The sequence below is a fragment of the Ovis canadensis genome, chromosome 10 (genome assembly GCF_042477335.2).
Source record: "Ovis canadensis isolate MfBH-ARS-UI-01 breed Bighorn chromosome 10, ARS-UI_OviCan_v2, whole genome shotgun sequence".
NCBI lineage: Eukaryota > Metazoa > Chordata > Mammalia > Artiodactyla > Bovidae > Ovis > Ovis canadensis.
This window is the reverse complement of record NC_091254.1, coordinates 64,519,899-64,529,254: the sequence shown is the minus strand read 5'-3', so window position 1 is coordinate 64,529,254 and position 9,356 is coordinate 64,519,899.

Genomic DNA, 9,356 nt, shown 5'->3' with positions numbered 1-9,356 from the left:
CACCCCAGTCTAGGTTTACCTGCACAAAGTTACAATTCAGATCATCTTCGTGTTCTAGAGTTTGGGGATAATGTTTACATGAAAATTAACTCTCTCTTCCGACTTAGTAATATTCATCTTAATTCCAAGTTTCTAAAAATAAAATCTTAATTCCAAGTTAAAATTCTAATGGTGAAGACTTCAGGTCAGTATGTCACATTAAAAGGCCAATATTTTTGAACTGGATTGGGATATTACACAATCGCTGACATTGTAGTAAAGTACCTATTTTTCCTATGCTTGATAGTTTCCTACCCTGGCTCCCTTAGGAAAAACCCTCTTTGTTAGGCAGCAACGTGCCCAGCTACAGATTGATGTCCCTGGTCCCCGTGAGAGGTGAGGGCAGTGAGATATAAGAGGAAGTCGCCAGGGAGAGTTTTGGAGGAAACTCTCAAACTCAAAGCCAGGCTTCTTGGCTTTACAGGAATGTTCTTTTTCTCGCTTGTTCTTACCCCTTACTGGCCATTCTGCAATCATGTAGTGACCTTGAGAATATGCTAAGAGTGATATAATAAAAAGATAAGAGGCCAGGTCCATGGGGGAACTGGACCACTAATCTCTATACCTTGTGTTATGTGAATGAAAAATAAACTTCCATCTTGTTGAAACCCTGTTGTCTCATGTCTGTGTGTGTGTGTGTGTGTGTATGTGTGTGTACTTGTCCACTCAGTCATGTCTGACTCTTTGCAACCCCATGGACTGTAGCCCACCAGGCTCCTCTGTCCATGCATTTCCCAGGTAAGAATACTAGAGCAGTTTGCCATTCCCTTCTCCAGGATATCTTCCAGACCAAGGGATCAAACCCACATCTCCTGCATCCCTCCATTGGTAGGCAGGTTCTTTACTAGATGAGCCACCAGGAAAGCCCCTCATGTCTGATACATGTCAATTTCTGACATAATTATTTTCTCCTCATTCTTTTTTCAGCTTCCTCTAGTCCTTAAGAATGCTCCCATATCTGCTATCATTCAAAAACAAAACCAAAAGCAAATCCCTCCTTTATACCAAGTCTGGTTCTGGGAATTTCCTTATCTCTCCTAGCACTTCACAGCCACTTTCCTCGAAAGAATATTGCATGCTCCTGTAAACTAGATTCAGTCAACTTTCCCATCTCCCATTAATTTGGAAAAATCCATCTCTTCAGCAAGTTAGCTGTAAAGTAAGACTAAATTTTAATCAATAATATGTATATTTGGTATAATTTCAGAAAGTGAGGGCATGCTTATAGGAAGAAATTAGACTGTCCCTCACTTGAATCTCCCACCCAGTTTCCTTCCATAGAGGCAATTGAATTATCAGTTTCCCTTGTGTATATATAATCTTCCAGAGATATTGTATGCAAATTAAAATACAGATGGTTTTCTCTTGAATATTTTTACATGCATGATGGCATATTATATATATTGTTATACATTGTTTTATATATATATATATATATAATGCTCTAAGGTTATATTTTCACTTATATATCTTGGACATTTGTTTCAAAATTGACTCAATTTTTTTTTTTAGCAGTCATTGAATTTATTATCTGCTGCTACTGCTACTGCTAAGTTGCTTTTGTCGTGTCCGATTCTGTGCAGCCCCATAGATGGCAGCCCACCAGGCTCCCCTGTCCCTGGGATTCTCCAGGCAAGAACACTGGAGTGGGTTGCCATTTCCTTCTCCAATGCATGAAAGTGAAAAATGAAAGTGAAGTCATTCAGTTGTGCTGGACTCTTAGCGACTCCATGGACTGTAGCCTACCAGGCTCCTCCGTCCATGGGATTTTCCAGGCAAGAGTACTGGAGTAGGGTGCCATTGCCTTCTTCGAAGTTAACACAATTTAATGAATCCTATGTGGGTGGACATTTAGATTGCTTCAAATCTTTTTTATTACCAACAATATTATAAAAATATTCCCATCAATATTTTATAGCTTTTTAAATGTATTGTTGTTGTTTAGTCATTAAGTCATGACTCTTTCACAATCCCATGGACTGTAGTGGACCAGGTTCCTCTGTCCATGGGATTTCCCAGGCAAGAATACTGGAGTGGGTTGCCATTCCTTTCTCCAGGGATCTTCCCAACAAAAGGAACAAATCTGCATCTGTTGCTTGGCAGGCAGATTCTTTACCACTGAGCCACCAGTATATCTATAAAGTGAAAGTGAAAGTGAAGTTGCTCAGTCGTGTCCGACTTTTTGCGACCCCATGGACTTTAGCCCACCAGGCTCCTCCATCCATGGGATTCTCCAGGCAAGAGTGCTGGAGTGGGTTGCCATTTCCTTCTCCAGTGGATCTTCTCGACCCAGGGATCGAACCCAGGTCTCCCACATTGTAGGCAGATGCTTTACCATCTGAGCCACCAGGGAAGTCCATATCTATAAAAAAATTCCCCAAAGAAAGCTTAGGGTCAAAAATGTACACATTTTTACTTTGACAGCTATTGTCTAAATGCCACAGAAATTTGACCATGAAAAAAAAATTAAGGTTTATATAATTCCTTAGCCCAGACTATTATAGCAAAATACCATAACATGGATGGTTTATCAACAACAGAAATCCTCCCACAGTTTTGGGGGCTGGAAGTTCAAGATCAGATGCAGGCTTGGTCTAGTTCTAGTAAGGGCCCCCTTCTGAGTTGTAGACAGCCAGCTTAGCTTCTCATTGTGTCCTTACATGGTAGAGAGCAGAAAGCAGAGAGCCAAGTAAGCTCTCTTGTGCCTTGTTGAAAGGCACTACTCTCATTTATGAAGACTTTGCCCCAGACCTAATCAACTGCCAAAGATCTCACCTCCTAATACCATCACATTGTGGGAGTGGGGGCAGGTAGGCTTCAACATATAAATTGGGGGTGGAGAGGGTAAACATTCAGTTCACAATATATAATATATTTGATTTCTAATATCTGCAGAAGTTAACTACTGACTTTCCATTTTGAGAAAAGATAAATTTATTATATTACCACTTTCTCCCCTCCATATTCCTCATCACTGATCTTAGTTAATTATACTTCTATGTTCTTAGTTTTATACCTTTAAATACACTTGTATTCATTTGACTTATAAGCTCTTACTGATGTATGTTTGAACCTAGCTATAAAAAATAATGGGTTGGAAAGATCCCCTGGAGGAGGGCATGGAACCCCATTCTAATATTCTTGCCTGGAGAATCCCACAGACAGAGAAGCCTGGTGGGCTACAGTCCATAGCATTGCACAGAATCAGACATAACTGAAGCAACTTAGCACACAGTCTCAAGGTACTGATTTCATTTCTTTTGGATCTATACTCAAAAGTAAAATTTATGGATCATATAGAAGTTCTATTTTTAATTTTTTGAGGAACTTTCATTATGTTTTCCAGAATAGCTATACTATAAAATAATTTTAAATATAGAATTCATCATACTTTAACATAATAACGAAGCACCAAAAAGTGAGATTTGTACCAAGTGTACACAATTTAATACTAGGAACTATGCTAATATAATAGCTATATTGATCAGGTAAAAATCATATAGTTGCCTCAAAAGAGTCTTCCAAAACCATTTGATAAAACAATTTCTATCTTAGCTAAAACCTATAGGAACAGATATTCCTCCCTGAGGTGTCTATTATAAATTCAGTGACAGTTATATGAGGCATATATGCAACAACAACAATGGGACATATGTGTGTATGTGTGTGTGTGTGTATATATATATTCACAGACGTGTGTGTATACCTTTATATATTTCTAGGTATGTATAGAGCAAACAAAAGCCATTCTGATTAGAGGTTAAAACAGTTATCTGACATCCCTATGAAATTATGACAAGTAAGATATCCTTTCATTACTTCTATAAACATATATCTCTAGACTTATAAGCTGATGCAATGGACAAAACAGAAATAAGTAAAAATTTTAGGAAGTTTAAAAGCATTATTATATGCAAGTATTGTGTCTGAAAAATTGAAAGTTATCAAGTGAAAATCTATTAGAAAGAGAGAATATAATAATGTAGTAATAGTTCTAGCTATGAACACACAAATATAATACATCCACACAATGTATATATAATACATATAAACAAAAGTGCAACGGAACACATAAGAATAAACTAAACAAGAAAGTTTTAAGCTTTAAACAAAGAAAATCTTAAATATCCATCCATTTATTAAAACACTGGGAAGATATATTCTGTTCTTGGAGAAGATTGACTACTATAAAATTATAAAAAGACAATTCTCAATTTCATCTATAAATTAAATGAGGGATCAGCTAAAATACACCTCAAGACTAAAAAAACAAAATTAGGTTAGAAAATTATACAAATTTTATTTGGGAAAAAAAAATATAAGACTGGTTAAAAAGCTTCCAAAAGGAAAATAATAAGGGACCAACAGAAATGGTCATGATGCTACATTAATTATTTAAAAATGTGTTCCATCAGCAATAAAGTGAATATTTTCTTATCATATTATTAAAGTATTAATGTTTTTTGCTGCAGAGAGGGTGAGGTCAGTAGGAAGAGGGGAACCAAAAGGTGGGATGACTGGGCATATAGCTTAAATCTTCTCTGGCTTTCAATTCACTTCCTTCTCTGTAGCAAAGATGTCCCATGACCTACTAGGCTATAAATGGTGGTTCATAGAGAGATAGGGATGGTTAGGAGAACTTGGACAGTGGCAGAGAATGAAAACCACAGATAGACACACTTATTTTCACTTCTAAAATTTCTAAGCTGATAGTTTAGAAACTTTCCTTCTCCTTGGGAATTACTTCTAGAAATAACGCTAGAAAAAATCCTTCTTATTTTTGTTTTGAGGATGGTTTTACTCATTAAATTAAGCTATATATGCACATACTAAATTTTATATAAAGTCTCATAGTGCAATTTCATGTTAACTTGTTCACTAATTATATAATAAAATTGCTGGGATAATTATCCAACTCATATTTTATTAATGCTTAATTAAAGATATAGCTTAAGTAATTGTGGCATATTGCAGCACTTGTGAACCAGAAAGTTATAATAAACAATACAATGACAGAGAATTACTAGGTAGAGTCATTTGGTTTTATGGGTCTTTCAGCTAAATTCATAAATAAATTACATCATTTTGGAGCTGTTTTTTTTTTGGTTCCATATTATCCTTTCTAAATGAATTTCTGCTGTGAGTATTGTATATTCACAAAGGTGGCTTTCATTAACAGCCTAGAACAGGTATCAATATGGCCTTTGGTTTTTTTCATAAATCAAATTGTTAGATCTGATGCCAATACTGGCTTAGAAATAATTTGGAAGAAAGACTGACAAAAATCATAAATTTAATAACCACAGGGACTTAGGTTTAGGGCCCTCAGGAAGCACTATGATTTATTGAGTTATAACCTTAAACAGAATTAAACACTTCCATCTTTTGTATTTTTCTGCCAGTCTAGAACACGACTCTGAGTGAAAATTGTTGTCTTTCCCTCCAATGTGCTTCTTGATCTTTTAAGTCGTCATTAGGTCTATGCCTGTCTGGTAACAAAAACTGAAATATTAAGCTGACTATGTAGACAGTGGTTTATTGTTCTAGGTTTATCCAAATTGTTGCCTTATTTCTTTTTACTATAACTTACATAAGAGAGTATATTATTTCAAAAAATAGATGGATCAAATTATAAGCAAAACAGAAAATCAAATGTTTTAGCTCCAGGGTTACAAATTAGGACTTACTCTATGAGTTTTCATGAAGAAAATCATTATTTGTAAAGTTATTGTCACTCACCTGGAATATAGGGAATAGCTTTCTTCAAGCTACAATTCAGATTATGAACTTTGAAAGGACTCAAACCATATCTGTTTAATTCCTCTCCTGAGGTGGGAGGGTGAGCTTTCCCTGAAACCTTTCAGAGAGAGAAATGAATTCTTCCAAAAGGTTGCTGGCACTAAGATCTTGGGTGTGTGTTCTACTCCTTTATCCTCAGTGAGGCACAACAAAAGAATATCAAGGGAAAAAGGAAGAACCCCAGCATGGAAAGTATTTAGGAAAGCAGTTCCTTATGTATCTCTCTGCAGTTCCGTGCACTGATGACTTTCAGTATTTACTTTGATATACATGCTTTACAACATTAGTAGATATTGAATGCATATTGACACTGCATTTGGCTTGATCCACAGTTATCATCTTTGCAAGGACTTCTTGGCAACTCTTTCAACTAATTGGTACAGCACTTCACTATTTCATTCATGACAGATGTTCACTGTAAATTTCCTTCTTTATCTCACTATCTCCCTGAAGAAGTAAATTTTTTCCCTACAAGAAGTAAATTGTGCTTCCTGAAAGTGAAAAGTGAAAGTGTTAGTTGCTCAGTTGTTTCCAACTCTTTGTAATCCCATGGTCTGTAGCTCACCAGACTCCTCTGTCTATGGAATTCTCCAGGCAAAAATACTGCAGTGGGTTGTCATTTCTTTCTTCAGGGGATCTTCCTGAACCAGGGATTGAACCCAGGTCTCCTGCATTGCAGGTAAATTCCTTAACACTGGGCCACCAGGGAAGCCCTTATGCTTCCTGAAATTCCTAGAATCTTGTGGGAGGTGAGACACAGTCAGCAACAGCTTTGTTATCCTCAAGAACCAGGACTGATCTGTATATTGATAGCAGAAGAGCAAATCAGTTCAGTTCAGTTCAGTCTCTCAGTCCTGTCTGACTGTTTGTGACTCCATGAATCGCAGCACGCCTGGCCTCCCTGTCCATCACCAACTCCCGGAGTTCACTCAGACTCACGTGCATCAAGTCAGTGATGCCACCCAGCCATCTCATCCTCTGTTGTCCCCTTCTCTTCCTGCCCCCAATCCCTCCTCAGGGTATTTTCCAGTGAGTCAACTCTTTGCATGAGGTGGCCAAAGTATTGGAGTTTCAGCCTCAGCATCAGTCCTTCCAAAGAACACCCAGGGCTGATCTCCTTCAGAATGGACTGGTTGGATCTCCTTGCAGTCCAAGGGACTCTCAACAGTCTTCTCCAGCACCACAGCTGAAAAACATCAATTCTTCAGCGCTCAGCTTTCTTCACAGTTCAACTTTCACATCCATACATGACCACTGGAAAAATGACTAGACAGACCTTTGTTGGAAAAATAATATCTCTGCTGTTTAATATGCTATCTAGGTTGCTCATAACTTTCCTTCTAAGGAGTAAGAGTCTTTTAATTTCATGGCTGCAATCATCATCTGCAGTGATTTTGGAGCCCCCCAAAATAAAGTCTGACACTGTTTCCACTGTTTCCCCATCTATTTCCCATGAAGTGATGGGACCAGATGCTATGAAAAGGCAACATGATAAGATACTGAAAGAGGAACTCACCAGGTCGGTAGGTGCCCAATATGCTATAGGAGATCAGTGGAGAAATAACTCAAGAAAGAATGAAGAGACAGAGCCAAAGCAAAAACAATACCCAGTTGTGGATGTGACTGGTGGTAGAAGCAAGGTCCAATGCTGTAAAGAGCCATATTACATAGGAACCTGGGATGTTAGGTCCATGAATCAAGGCAAATTGGAAGTGGTCAAACAAGAGATGGCAAGAGTGAACGTCGACATTCTAGGAATCAGCAAACTAAAATGGACTGGAATGGGTGAATTTAACTCAGATGACCATTATACCTACTACTGTGGGCAGGAATCCCTTAGAAGAAATGGAATAGCCATCATGGTCAACAAAAGAGTCTGAAATGCGGTACTTGGATGCAATCTCAGAAACGACAGAATGATCTCTGTTTCCAAGGCAAACCATTCAATATCATTGATCCAAGTCTATGCCCCAACCAGTAACGTAGAAGAAGCTGAAGTTGAACAGTTCTATGAAGACCTACAAGGCCTTTTAGAACTAACACCTAAAAAAGATGTCCTTTTCATTATAGGGGACTGAAAGGCAAAGGTAGGAAGTCAAGAAACACCTGGAGTAACAGGCAAATTTGGCCTTGGAATATGGAATGAAGCAGGGCAAAGGCTAATAGAGTTTTGCCAAGAAAATGCACTGGTCATAGCAAACACCCTCTTCCAACAACACAAGAGAAGACTCTACACATGGACATTACCCGATGGTCAACACTGAAATCAGATTGATGATATTCTTTGCAGTCAAAAATGGAGAAGCTCTATACAGTCAACAAAAACAGGACCAGGAGCTGACTGTGGCTCAGATCATGAACTCCTTATTGCCAAATTCAGACTTAAATTGAAGAAAGTAGGGAAAACCACTAGACCATTCAGGTATGACCTAAATATTCTCTTAAGTAGGGTCACAAACTGAAAAACAGGGCCCCAGCTGTGTTTAACTTGCTTCTTATGTGTTTTCTTAAGGTGAAAGTTTTGAGATTATTGTAGATTTATGGTAAGTTTTAAAAAAGAAGACATTTCTCTGATAATGAGTGATGTTGAGCATCTTTTCATGTGTTTGTTAGCCATCCAGAGAGATGATATGGGGTGGCAGGTGGGAGGGGGGTTCAGGGTTGGGAACTCATGTACACTCGTGGCTGATTCATGTCTATGTGTGGCAAAACCAATACAGTATTGTAAAGCAAAATAAAGTAAAAATAAAAATTTTAAAAAATAAAAAAGAAGACAAAGAGACCTCTTGTATCCTTTACCAGTTTCTCCCCAGTTGTGACAATGTACAAAGCTATAATATGGAGTTGCAACTAGGATACAGAAATTGATACAATGCACTGATCTTATTCATGTTTCTGCAGTTTAGCTCACACTCATGTGTATGCCTGTGTGTTCGCACGTGTGTGCTCAGTCACTTTAGTGATACTGTGGACTGCAGCCTGCCAGGCTCCCCAGTCCCTGGGATTCTTCAGGCAAGAATACTGGAGTGGGTTGCCATGCCCTCCTCCAGGGGATCTTTGTGACCCAAGGATCACAGGCAGATGCTTTACTACTGAAGCCCATGTGTGTGTGGAGTTCTATATAATTTTATCATGTTGTAGGTTTTTGTATCTGGCTCCAGAATCAAGATCTTAAACAGTCCCATCATCATAAGGATCTCTACACCCACCTTTGCCAATACTCCCTCCTGGTCAAACTCTATTACCAATCTGTTCAGTCATTTGTAAAACTGTTTTGTTTCAAAAATGTTACCTAAATTAGCTATATAGATGTGAGAGTTGGACTGTGAAGAAGGCTGAGTGCTGAAGAATTGATGCTTTTGAACTGTGGTGTTGGAGAAGACTGTTGAGAGTCCCTTGGACTGCAAGGAGATCCAACCAATCCATTCTGAACGAGATCAGCCCTGGGATTTCTGTGGAAGGAATGATGCTAAAGCTGAAACTGCAGTACTTTGGCCACCTCATGCGAAGAGTTGACT